Source organism: Lampris incognitus, chromosome 16 (assembly GCF_029633865.1).
Source record: "Lampris incognitus isolate fLamInc1 chromosome 16, fLamInc1.hap2, whole genome shotgun sequence".
Lineage (NCBI taxonomy): Eukaryota > Metazoa > Chordata > Actinopteri > Lampriformes > Lampridae > Lampris > Lampris incognitus.
The window spans coordinates 27,301,354-27,314,554 of record NC_079226.1 but is presented as its reverse complement, the minus strand read 5'-3'; the positions used below and the strand labels follow the sequence as shown (position 1 = coordinate 27,314,554).

General features: G+C 52.0%; 1 pseudogene; it reads left to right on the top strand.

The window, feature by feature from the left end:
• Nucleotides 1–12,004: 12,004 nt before the first annotated feature.
• Nucleotides 12,005–12,999, top strand: LOC130126028 (beta-centractin-like; annotated as a pseudogene).
• Nucleotides 13,000–13,201: the final 202 nt, after the last annotated feature.

Here is a 13,201-nt window from a genome sequence, read left to right as displayed (position 1 = left end):
TGCACGTCTTAAACAATCACACAGGTGATACTTAATCCACGGAGAGGCTGAGGGAAAGCAGTTCAGTATTTGTTGAACAGGGGGAAGCTAATAGAAAGCCATGAAAAATGTAATGTGCCTGTCTACTTCATCATGTCTGATGAAGTAGACAGGCTTCGCATGCCGTCCGGACCACAATCACAAACAACTTCCAGTTGTGTATGGCACATGCATGTATGTGTATTTTCAGCAGAGCAAAGTGATAGGATCTTTCAAAGTGGACAATACAAGTCAAGTTTACTCGTAGCACCCTCAGTCAGAGGTACAGTGTCAGAGGGATTTACATCCATCCATCCTTCCATCCATCCATTGTCCAAACCGCTTATCCTGCTCTCAGGATAAGCGGTTCAGGTGCTGAATCCTATCCCAGCAGTCATTGGGAGGCAGGGGGGGAGACACTCTGGACAGGCCACCAGGCTATCACAGGGCCTACACACACACACACACACACACACACACACACACACACAATCACACATACACACACATTCACACCTGGGGACAATTTAGTATGGCCGATTCACCTGACCTACATGTCTTTGGACTGTGGGAGGAAACCCACGCCGACACGGGGAGAACACGCAAACTCCCAGGATGACCCGTGACGACCCCCAAGGTTCGACTACCCCGGGGCTCGAACCCAGGACTGCACTAACCACTGTGTCACCGTGCCGCCACACACACACACACACACACACACACACACGTACAATCCACACTGTAAATAACATAGATAGAGTAAACAGCGAAGACAATGGACCACACTGTCTATCCTTAGACCCTCGATTCGGATGAGGAAAACTTCACTGGAAAAACCTTTACGGAAAGTTTATAATAGAGCCCAACCAATATAGGATTTTTATTCCTCCCCTTTCTCTACCCAATGGCACTTGGCCAATTGTTCCACTCTTCCAAGCCATCCCGGTCGCTGTTCCACCCCCTCTGCCGCTCTGGGGAGGGCTGCAGACTACCACATGACTCCTCCGATACATGTGGAGTCGCCAGTCTCTTCTTTTCACCCAGCAGTGAGGAGTTTCACCAGGGGGACATAGCACGTGGGAGGATCATGCTATTCCCCCTAGATCACCCCCCCCCCTGAACAGGCGGCCCGACCGACCAGAGGAGGCGCTAATGCAGCTACCAGGACACATACCCACATGCCACATCCGGCTTCCCACCCGCAGACACGGCCAATTGCGCCTGTAGGGACGCCCGACCAAGTCGGGGATAATGCCGGGATTCAAACCAGCGATCCCCATGTAGGTAGGCAACGGAATAGACACCACGCCACCCGGACGCCCTACCCCAGTATAGGATTTTTAAGACCAATACCGACTTCGATATATGAGGATTTAAAAATCTGATAATGATATGTAACACCCGTCCCATATTTATCTAAATAAAATCTGCAGTCTGTTACTAATATGGGCGGGCCCTGGGTTATGATCTAAATAAATGGCGCTCTTACCTTATCAACTGGTTAGCAAAATGTCCTAATGCTGTAAATAAACTGTAAATATTGGCGGTGCCTCCATGACTAAAAGGAAGTAACACGAATCAAGACTTCCTGTTTACCTTATGAATTATCTATCTTTTAAATATGTGACACAACACCTTTAACTTAAAATGTACCAAAATATAGATATCTATTTAACAAGCAATATGAAATGAAATGAGGAATTGTCTATTATAGACAATGATAATATAGATATGAAATCACAATAGTAGGATTTGTATGTAAACACAATGTATGGCTTTAAGCCATGTAGGTTCAAAACCTAGAAAAGTAATAAAGCGGAGTCTCCAATTAGACTCTGTTACCAACTTTCAACAACACAAATTAATAAAGTGGGCCCACACACTCGCACACACACTCACACGATGCAACGACGCAGTCCAACTTTTACCCAGACTGTTACGGGTACGTTGCAGGCCTGCAATGTAGCTTGGGAGCGGTGGGGCCTACAAACTGTTATGGCCACTTCGCTTGGTCACTGCCAAGTATAAACAAAATGCACGTGCATGAATCTGAGGGTTGTACTCACGAGTCCCCGCGCCAGGGGAGAGGGGCAACGATGGTGGGAATCAGGGTAACCGCTCGCGCAGCGAACACCAGAGAATGAGAGAGAACGAATGCCACGACGAGGAAACAGCAGGGCAGTCCAAGGTAGCACGGCAGCCGGGAGAACGTTTCAGTGTTGTCCACGGAGGTCTTCCCTGCTCACCGTTCACCTTGTCCGACTCCTTTTGAATAAAATAGATAGCTAAGCTACCAAGTCCCTATACTATCCCGGTTTGAGCTAGTAACAACTGGTCTCAGGCAGCCAACATACAAAAGCAACACACACAGCTAACATTGCTATGCTAGGCTAATCGCGGCTAGCTAAAACATACATTTCTTAACTATAACGAGTAGTCATAGCAAAGAATACAGGATATAAACTGCATAGTTACCTTTAGTAGAAACAATATACACAAACACACGATGAAATTAACTGGTCGTCAATCCCCAGACGGTCTGCATACAAAGTTCACGATCAATGTCAAAAATGACACTCACTCTATCGTGTCCAGCTGCTGTCTGCCACTGTCACCCACGAAAGCAAGTATTGGGGCCGCAAGCCCCACCCCTTTTCCTCTGAATACACTATCGGATTGGTTAATAATTTAGGATAAACGAATTACATTAAAGAAAAAGAATGAATGACATTTGGATTAAATGAGGTTAGGTTGTTAAATTTAACACGTGCTGGACCATGTGTAATTCAAATAAACCATGCTCAAATATGAATTTATGACGTATGAGCATAAACCTTGTAAATAGTAAAATACACATTACTACCAGGGGTTAAAGTGGGATTTGGTAAGTGGGGGATCTCTGTATTAGAGAGGTGGGCAAAAGTGCGGGAGTGATAGGTAGCTAGCTAACGTCAGGCTAGCTAACCACTGGTCCAGTAGTCCCGACGTTAGCATTGTTAGCTAATAATAGCTACCGGTAGCTAACGTTTGCTAGCTAGTTAGTTATTTGAATGAAAATATTGCATGGCCAGAGCTAAGGTTGGACGAACATAACTAGCTAGCTACCGGTAACGTTACCGGACGCTACCGATAGTTAGCTTGCCTAGCAGCATTCAAACAACTAGCCAGCAACGTCAGCAACTAGCTAGCAACGTTACCGGGTGGAAGATAGCTAGTTAGCTAGCTAGCTAACGTTACGTTCGCTAACGTTAGTTGCTTGAATGAAAACCACAGCAGAGCTAGACAAAACTATTGGAAATACTATTGGAAATACACTGAAGATACTCACTCTTTATGCCCCCCCAATCCAAGATAATAGTGCAGGTAGCAGGTTGACGCTCTCTGGAGTCTTGCCTGCCTGGTGCGGTGAACTGACCCTGACCCGTGAGTGTGAAGCCAGTCTCTTCTGATGTCAAGTCTGGTGAAGCCAGACAGCAGGCAGGTGCGGGTCACGTGAGGACGCGATATCATTCAAACTTTTAGAAAAAGTAAAGTAGTGTAGTGGGAAATGCCTGGGGATGTACTTGGAATGTTGCACTGGGCTCGTGCAGCTAGAGGACCAATCACAGGTTAGCTCGCGCTGTCACAGACGCAACTATATTAGACACCGCGGGAGAGACAAAGCGCCAGAACTCTTTAGTAACCATATCGTAGACTGTCACCTTAGCGTGGGATAGAGCAGGGAAACCTAGCGTATCCTGGGCTAGACAGTAGATACGGTGGCTAGCAGTGGTAGTGTTAGCAGCAGACTGCCTCGGTACCTGTAGCTAGCTGACTACCCCCGAGAGCTTCCCCAGAGAGACTGAGAGAGACATTCACCCGGTCACACCGGAGCCAGAGTACAGAGAGAGAGAGAGACACGCACCCCGGAGAGCAGCCATCCATCTCCCGCCCCGCCTAGAGCTCAGCCGCCCTGTTCCATCACCAGCCCCGGTCCCGAGGTGAGCTTGCTAACCCATTAGCACACGGCTAACTAGCTAACTAGCAGGCTAGCCCTAGCATTGGCGCAGCTATCTAGCTAACGGTGGTGAAGCCCGGTTTGTCGCACCTAAAAGTCCCCGCCTCCATCCATAGTTATCCGGGCTATAGAAAAACCGCGACAAGTGGCGTCAGAAGTGGGATAAAAGGTTGGGATTCGCCATAATCTCAACACCGGAGGATCCTGCCCCGGTCACATGGCGGCATAATTCAGCCTGCACACTGTGAGCTAACCCAGCTAGCAAGAAGCCATTTTGTACTTCTTCGTGAAGTAGAACCCCAAAGAAAAAAGTGAATAAGAAACTTCTTTATGAAGTGGAACCCAAACGAAAAAGTGAATAAAAAGACTCATTAGTTTCTCAACGCCATTCACACTGTGAGGATATTGTTTTTCACCGAGTTTCACCCTGAAAGTGCACAAAAGGACGTCCAGTGGCGCTAGCTAATTAGCATTGACATTCTGCAGCATTTCAAAGCAGCATTTAGCAGCTTTTTGGCGGCATCGCTATAGCTAGCTAGCAACTGAGTGAGTCAGCCATTTTGTGAAGCACTGTAATTTCTTCAGTAGTCACGTAAATCAGTGGAAAAATAAAAATGTCACAGGACAAAGAAAATGTAAAAGAACAGTCTGAGTTGAGTCTGGATGGTGCTGGTGTGGGGACAGAAGACCCCGGAGAGCACGCCTGGATGAAGCTCCTCCTGGCGCAGATGGAAACCATGAACCAGACCCAGGTTCAGATGCAACGCCAGATGGAAAACATGGAACGCCAGACCCAGGTTAAGATGCAACGCCAGATAGAGATGCAGATGGAGGCCCTCACAGCGCGTATCGATGGACTAGCGGAAGCGGTGGCTAAGCGATCTCGTCCCCCCACACCTCCCATTCAGCGCACCGATTGGGCCCGTCATCGTTCAGATATCCAAGGTGAGCCTCCCGGTTTGTCGCCCATCGCTCAAGTAGTGAAGCAAGGGGTTTCTCCTAGTAGCCCTCAAAGCGATAGTGCTATAGGGTCGGCAGGGGCTGTGCTCGGAGAACGAACTAGCAGAACGGTGCAAGACATGAGCCTACTCTCGCAGTTCACCCCGGCCCGGGAGAACCCAGGGGCCAGACAGCGAGACGGCGCTGATCACCTGTTGCCAGCAGCTATGGCCGCAGTGGCTATCTTGAGCGACCGGCGCAACGAGGAGACGCCAGCCAGGCCGAGCAGCAAAGCGGCCCCAGCAGCCCTGCGCTATACAGGAAATGGACCCAGTGAGCCCGCACCACTTACCAGCACTCCGATCGGTCATGGTGGAAAAAATGGAGCGACTGCAGTACCACCCCCCGACGGGATGCAGGGTGGCCAAATGTCCCTGGACAGCAACGGCGGCCGAAACCTGCTGGATGACAGCGTTGGAGGGCAGGCAGGTTCCTCTAGAGGTCAACAGAGCCAGACAGGAGACCTTCAAAGTCGGAGCGGCAACCGAAGCTCACAAGGTCCCGACCGAGGACACGAAAATGACATCAAGCTCCTCGCCACTTTTGATGGTAAGGGCGACTGGGATAGTTTCGTTGGACCATTCGAACGGATGGCGAGAAAGAGGGGCTGGACCGACGAGACCTGTTTGGACGCCTTGTATCTCCGACTGAGGGACAACGCCATGTCTTTTGTCATCGCGCAGCCGGCTCCGATAAAAGATGACTACCACGCGCTCATCACCCAGTTACGCCGCCGCTACGGTAAAGAGCTGCCTGAGGGAACTGCGTGCCGTAAACTCAGCGAGGTTAAGCAGGCCAGAGAGATGACCCTCTATGAGTTTGGCGAGGAAGTGAGGAGACTTGTCACACTGGCATACCCGCAGGTTGGTGTTACACTGCAGGAGGCCTACGCTGCAGAAGCCTTTCTGCGCGGGCTGAAGAACCAAAACATCGCGTATGAAGTCCTGGGGGCAGAACCCAAAACACTAGCTGAAGCAATCAGGAAGGTTGAGGCACGCGAGTATGACTTTAAAGCGACGCTGGGGCGAGAGGTTGAAGGAAAAGGGAGAATCCGGCGAGTAGCATGGGAAGACGAGCGGCGTCGCGATAGCTCTCCAAGTCCTCCGCCGGTAGGAGACAGCATGAGCACCCCCGAGCTCAAGACCCTGGCCAGTGGCATCGACAACATTAACAAGGTGCTCTTAAACATCGAGCGGTACATGGCCAAAGAACAAGTAGGAGTGGAACGGGGAAGGACGCTTGAGCGGGCTACCTACGCGCACACGGGGCAACGCGCGCAGCGGTCCCCGAGCCCAAGTTCCCGCAGCAAAGGGACCTGTTACCAGTGTGGAGAGGAGGGCCATTTCAAGCGAGAGTGTAACTCACGGTCACCAAGCCCGAGGGCTCCGAGGAAGGTCAGCGAGCAGCCATCAGTCAATCTCGGCCGAGCCTCGGGGAATGGACCCAGTCTCGTCATTCCCATCACCATGAACAGCCTGCAGCTGAAGTGCATCGTTGACACAGGGGCCGAAGCCACGGTGATGTCCCGAGACACATTCCAACGATTAAATCTGGCCGACCAGCCGAGCGTCGGAATTGCCATTCTGCGTAACGCTGAAGAGGGTAAAGACATGGCTGAAACCCCGAAGTATAGGGTGACCATCCGCTTGGGCCCCAAGACCATCGAATGGGATGTGTTCGTCGCGCCCATCCGCGACCCCTTCCTCCTGGGCCTAGATCTCATGTTGGCCGCTCATGTCACTGTATCCGGGGGAGGCCAGGTCTACGTCGAAGGGGAGCCAGTGGCCACAGTTATCGTGGGTACGTCTGTGGGGGAGTACGCCGTCTCTCGCGTACTGCTGCAGGACTCTTTGACACTATCAGCGGAGAGCGAGCAGGACGTCTGGGGTGTGGTGGAAAGCCCCAAGGCAGGTATCTCCGCCGTCCTGGAGCCTGCTGGCCTCACCGAGGGAGTTTCATCTGGCAGTGTGTTGGTCAACGTTGCCCCACACGTCCCTGTGCGACTGTGTAACCTGATGCCGAAAGAAGTTAGGCTGAAGAAAGGAGCCTGCCTCGGCGTGCTAGTGGAGGCGGAAGAGGAGCTTCAGGCCCCACAAGAGGACGACATGAGCCGAAAAAATGAACCAGCCACAGTCCGACGGATGGAGTCGTCACCAACTATGGGTCTGCCCGACCATCCGTCGTCCCTGTATGAGTCCGCCAGTGAAGGGTTGGATGAGGATCAGCGGAGGGCCCTGCAACAACTCCTGATTGAACACCAGGGCGTGTTCGCGGCCAGTGACGCGGACCTGGGGCGCTTCGATGCGGTCCAGCACCGAATCAACACTAGCGAAGGCCAACCTGTCCGACAACCGGCTCGGCGCACGCCCCTGGGCTTTCAACAAGAAGAGGAGCGGCACCTGAAGAGCATGCTAGAGGCCGGAGTGATTACACCATCCACTTCGGAATGGGCCTCTCCAGTGGTGTTAGTTAGAAAGAAGGACGGAGGTGTGCGGTGGTGCATAGATTATAGAAGACTCAACGACCTGACTCTCAAAGATGCATATCCACTGCCGCGGATCGAAGAGTGTCTGGACACCCTCAAGGGGGCCACTGTATTCTCGACTTTAGATATGCAAAGTGGATATTGGCAGATTGGAGTGCACCCGGATGATCGTGGAAAGACAGCCTTTATAACACGCTATGGGCTGTTCGAGTACACCCGAATGCCCTTCGGGCTGTGCAATGCGCCCGGTACATTTCAACGTGCGATGGAGGTGGTGTTGAGAGGGTTACAGTGGAGACACCTGCTTGTGTACCTCGACGACATCATTGTGCTGGGGCGTGGAGTCGAAGAGGGTCTGCAGAGCCTGGGGAAGGTCTTGGAGCGCATCCGGGTGTACGGTCTCAAACTCAAGCCATCTAAATGCCACCTGCTGCGGAGGGAGGTCCTGTTCTTGGGGCATGTCGTGAGCGGAGACGGAGTCAGCCCGAACCCGGAGCTTGTGAAGTCTGTGAACGACTGGAGGACCCCAAGAAACCTCACTGAGCTCCAGGCTTTTCTCGGCTTGTGTAACTACTACAGACGGTTTGTGCGAGGATTTGCCCATCTGTGCAGCCCCCTCTACGAACTTCAGAAAAAGGGGGAGGAGTTTAAGTGGGGCGACACACAACAAGTAGCCTTCGAGGGGTTAAAGGCAAGACTCACCACGGCACCTCTTCTGGCATACCCCACTCGAGATGGACTGTTTCTGCTCGACACTGACGCGTCCAACACATGCGTCGGAGCTGTCCTGTCACAGATGCAAGCAGGAGAAGAAAAGGTCATAGCCTACGCCAGTGCACATCTGCAAAGCACACAGCAGCGATACTCCGTCACACGCCGAGAGCTTCTGGCTGTAGTCCGCTTCACACGGCAGTTTCGCCACTACCTGTTGGGCCGGTCGTTCATCATCCGGACGGACCATAACAGTTTGATTTGGCTGTTTCGGTTCAAGAGCCCAGAAGGCCAGCTGGCGAGGTGGATCGAGGAGCTGAGCCAGTACGACTTCAAAATCGAACACCGGCCAGGAGTCAAGCACAGCAACGCGGACGCGCTGTCTAGGTCACCCAAACCCGCCTGTGACTGCTATCATGCTGGGGAGAGTCTGGACTCGCTGCCTTGTGGAGGTTGCTCCTACTGTCACCGTGAACACCACCATTGGGCAAGGTTCAGCGACGATGTGGATGATGTGGTCCCGCTAGCGATCCGTCGAACTGACTCGGAAGAGAACACCTCCGGAGCGGCAGAAGAGGGCGTTCCACCATCGGCTCCAGGAGGAGAGGCAGGAGGCCTAACGATGTCACAACCTGTCAATGAACATCAGAATGGTGCTGAAGAGAGTGAACCACCTGCTATCAACTGGTTAGCCCAGTATTCGACCAACGAGCTAGCGGAGCGCCAGAGGGGAGACGCCGTGCTAGCGAAGTTGCACCAGTGGAAGGATGATGGGAAGCTACCGTCACAGGAGGAGATGGCGCTGGAAGGACCTGCTGCACGGAAGTACTGGTTGGTCTGGACGCAAGTAGAAAGGCGAAATGGAGTCCTGTACTACCGCTGGGACGAAGGAGCTGACACGCCATCCATCCTCCGTCTCATTGTTCCAACAGTGCTCCAAGAAGAGGTCCTACGTTTGTGTCACTGCGCCCTGCTGTCCGGTCACTTGGGCCGTGAGAAGACCTACCATCGAGTTCGCAGAGAGTTCTACTGGGTTGGTCTGACTGACAGTGTGAACCAGTTCGTCCGACGCTGTCCTGAATGTCAGGCGTGTAAATCCTCTGGAAGAACAGGCAGAGCTGCCTTGCAGATGTACCAGGCCGGTGCTCCTATGGACAGGGTTCACATCGACGTGGTTGGACCGCTCCCAGTATCCAAGATGGGGAACCGATACATCCTTGTGATGGTGGACCAGTTCACGCGCTGGGTGGAGGTGGCCCCGATCCCCGAGCAAACTGCAGAGATCACCGCTCAGAAGCTGCTACAGGAGTTCCTCTCCAGGTTTGGAGTACCCCTGGAGATCCACACAGACCAGGGACGCAACTTCGAGAGTGCCCTGTTTCGTGAGCTCTGTGAACTTCTCCAGGTGGCCAAGACCAGAACGACCCCCTACCATCCTGCGTCGAATGGTCAAGTCGAGAGGTTCAACCAAACTCTCCTGCAAATGATCCGCTGTTATGTGGGGAAACACCAGAGCGAGTGGGACCAACACCTCCACCTCCTCGCCGGGGCTTACCGCAGCTCACCCCATGCCTGTACGGGTTACACACCAAACCGGATGATGCTTGGGCGAGAAGTCAACCAGCCGCAAGGACTCACCCTGAGGGTGCAGGAAGCCAACGTTCATCGCACTTCCCCAGCCGAGTACGTTGCTGACCTGGAGGCGAACATGCGGGACACCCACGAAGTGGCGCGCCAGCATCTCCGTGCTGCCCAGCTCAGGAACAAGAAGGACCACGACCTACGTGCTCGACAACGCACATTTCACCCTGGAGATCTAGTGTATGTCCGGGACGACACCAGGAAGAAGGGTCAATCTCCAAAGTTGAAGCCACGGTGGAGAGGTCCCGGCCTCATCACAGAGAAGATGGGAGACGTCTTGTACAGAGTCCAGGAAGGTCGTAAGGAGAGAGTCCTCCACCACGATCGACTGCTACCCTACCTCTCAGACGACGTGCGGGTCTGGATTCAGCGGAGGCGCCATGCTCTGTTGTCTGCTCCAGCACCAGCCATAGGGCCGCAGGAAACACCTGAAGGAGGTCCTCCCGCTGCTGACATGGAGGAGCCGGGGGCGCAGAGAACAGAGGAGTACGAAGGAGTGACAGAGCAGGAGGAGATCGATGAAGACCTTGATCTCCGGCTGGAGGACCTGTTCCACGCAAACGACGATGGAGGACCCAGCACACCAGGCTCCCCGGCTCGGTTCCAGCCGCTCCAACACACTGCTGCCAGCTACTCTTCAGGCGAGTCGACAATCACCCAACGTCGTGGGACAGCAGCCTGTGCTCCGGGCGGGCAGTCCAACGCCCCTGACCCAGAAGGAGACGAAGCCGACGCCGCTGAGTCCCATCTCCCGTACACCACCAGACGGGGCCGGCCAGTCCGGAGGCCCGCCTGGCTCCTAGACTAACTTTGACGGACGTGACTAGTTGACTTGGGGGTTACTAGGCTAGTCACAAGAGTCCAGTATGGATAGCGACCACCCACATTTGTTTGACGCCCTTTGTTCCGGGCCTAGTTCATTTCGCGGGTGTTCTGTCCCGTTTATCGTGTTAGATTAATCAGACTGATCTTTGTAGTCTGTTGTTCATTTATGTTGAAGGGACTCAACAGTGCTGGAGGGGGGCAGTGTAGTGGGAAATGCCTGGGGATGTACTTGGAATGTTGCACTGGGCTCGTGCAGCTAGAGGACCAATCACAGGTTAGCTCGCGCTGTCACAGACGCAACTATATTAGACACCGCGGGAGAGACAAAGCGCCAGAACTGTTTAGTAACCATATCGTAGACTGTCACCTTAGCTTGGGATAGAGCAGGGAAACCTAGCGTATCCTGGGCTAGACAGTAGATACGGTGGCTAGCAGTGGTAGTGTTAGCAGCAGACTGCCTCGGTACCTGTAGCTAGCTGACTACCCCCGAGAGCTTCCCCAGAGAGACTGAGAGAGACATTCACCCGGTCACACCGGAGCCAGAGTACAGAGAGAGAGAGAGACACGCACCCCGGAGAGCAGCCATCCATCTCCCGCCCCGCCTAGAGCTCAGCCGCCCTGTTCCATCACCAGCCCTGGTCCCGAGGCGAGCTTGCTAACCCATTAGCACACGGCTAACTAGCTAACTAGCAGGCTAGCCCTAGCATTGGCGCAGCTATCTAGCTAACGGTGGTGAAGCCCGGTTTGTCGCACCTAAAAGTCCCCGCCTCCATCCATAGTTATCCGGGCTATAGAAAAACCGCGACAGTAGTATAAAAATAGAAGAACGACTTTATTTGCGATTTATTTTGTAATGCTTGTGAATTGGCTGCATCTTGTTTTTTGTTTTTAATTTAACTGTGACAAAAAGGTTGACATTACTCCTGTCTACAGAGTGCCGGATCTCAGCTCCGGTTGACTTGGGGGAGGAGGGGAAGTGCCGGTGTCGGGATCCGGGTAGCTCCGGCCCACTTTAATCACTGATTACTATTCAATATTATGAAACTCTATGAAATTACTTTTTAAAACTATTTATATGATCTCAACCTTCTCTCTTAAATGAATCTATTTTCCCAATAATATGACATTATTTATTCTCTGCATTTTTAAAGCCTGATATATTTAACCAGGGTTACAGATATATTGGCTGATAATCTTTTTTTTCCCTGAAACATAACATAAACAAAGCCTTTCCCTAACGTTTGTTATGTAGTTATTCAAGAGTCCTCACCAAGATAATATGGCACAATGTGGTTTAAAAATAAACTGATTTTGTCGTCATAAACCGTCCCAAACATATGTATGTGATGGCAGGAGCCTTGGAGGGGGGACCTATTCATTGGACCCAAAGCAGAGGAGCACAGGGGCTTGTTGTCAGTGCGGTATCCTATGGAACATGGAATAGGAAAAGACTGGAATGACATGGAGCGGATCTGGCCATATGTTTATTCTAAGGACAGCTTCAGACTTTCTCCGAAGAGTACCCTGCACTGCTGACTGAAGCTCCTCTCAACCCTAGTACTAACTGGGAGAAGGCTGCAGAGGTGTTTTTTGAGACCTTTAATATCCCTGCTCTCTTCATCTCCATACAAGCAGTTCTTAGTCTGTATGCCACAGGCCGTACCACTGGTATGGTGTTGGATGCAGGTGATGGTGTGACCCATGCAGTGCCCATCCTTGAAGGTTTTGCAATCCCCCATTCCATTATGCGTGTTGACATTGCTGGAAGAGACATTTCCCAATACCTCCGTCTTCTGTTACGTAAAGAAGGTTACAACTTTAACACCTTTGCAGAGTTTGAGGTGGTTTGAGGGCTTGTTACCAATCTCTCAATCCCCAAAAGGATGAAACTCTAGAAACGGAGAAGATTCAGTACATCCTCCGTTATGGGAGCAAACTAAATATTGGGCCAGCCAGGTTCCGTGCCCCAGAGTTGCTGTTCAGGCCTGACCTGATAGGAGATTAAAGTCAGGGTATCCATGAGGTCCTGGCATTTGCTATCCAGAAGTCTGATATGGACCTCAGATGCACACTCTTTTACACTATAGTGTTGTGTGATGGATCCACACTGTTCAAAGGTTTTGGGGAAAGGCTACTAACTGGAGTGAAGAAGCTTGCGCCAAAAGATGTGAAGCTCAAGATCTCTGCTCCTCAAGAGAGGCTCTATTCCATATGGACTGGTGGCTGGATCCTGGCATCTCTGGACTCATTTAAAAAGATGTGGGTGTCAAAGAAGGAACATGAGGAGAACAGAACATGTGCTATCCACAGGAAGACCTTCTAAACTGGGCATGCACCATCAATATTATCCCCCCGGAACTCTCCTCACCCTCCCTTGCCATAATGTTTGAGACTTCCATTTAGCCACCTGCACCAGTATTCTCTTGTTACCTCCGCATTATTCCTTGTTCAACCACATGCTTAATGCACTGTTAACCTACTCCTTTATTTTACCAACAGCTACATACAAACATTTGGGTGTGGCC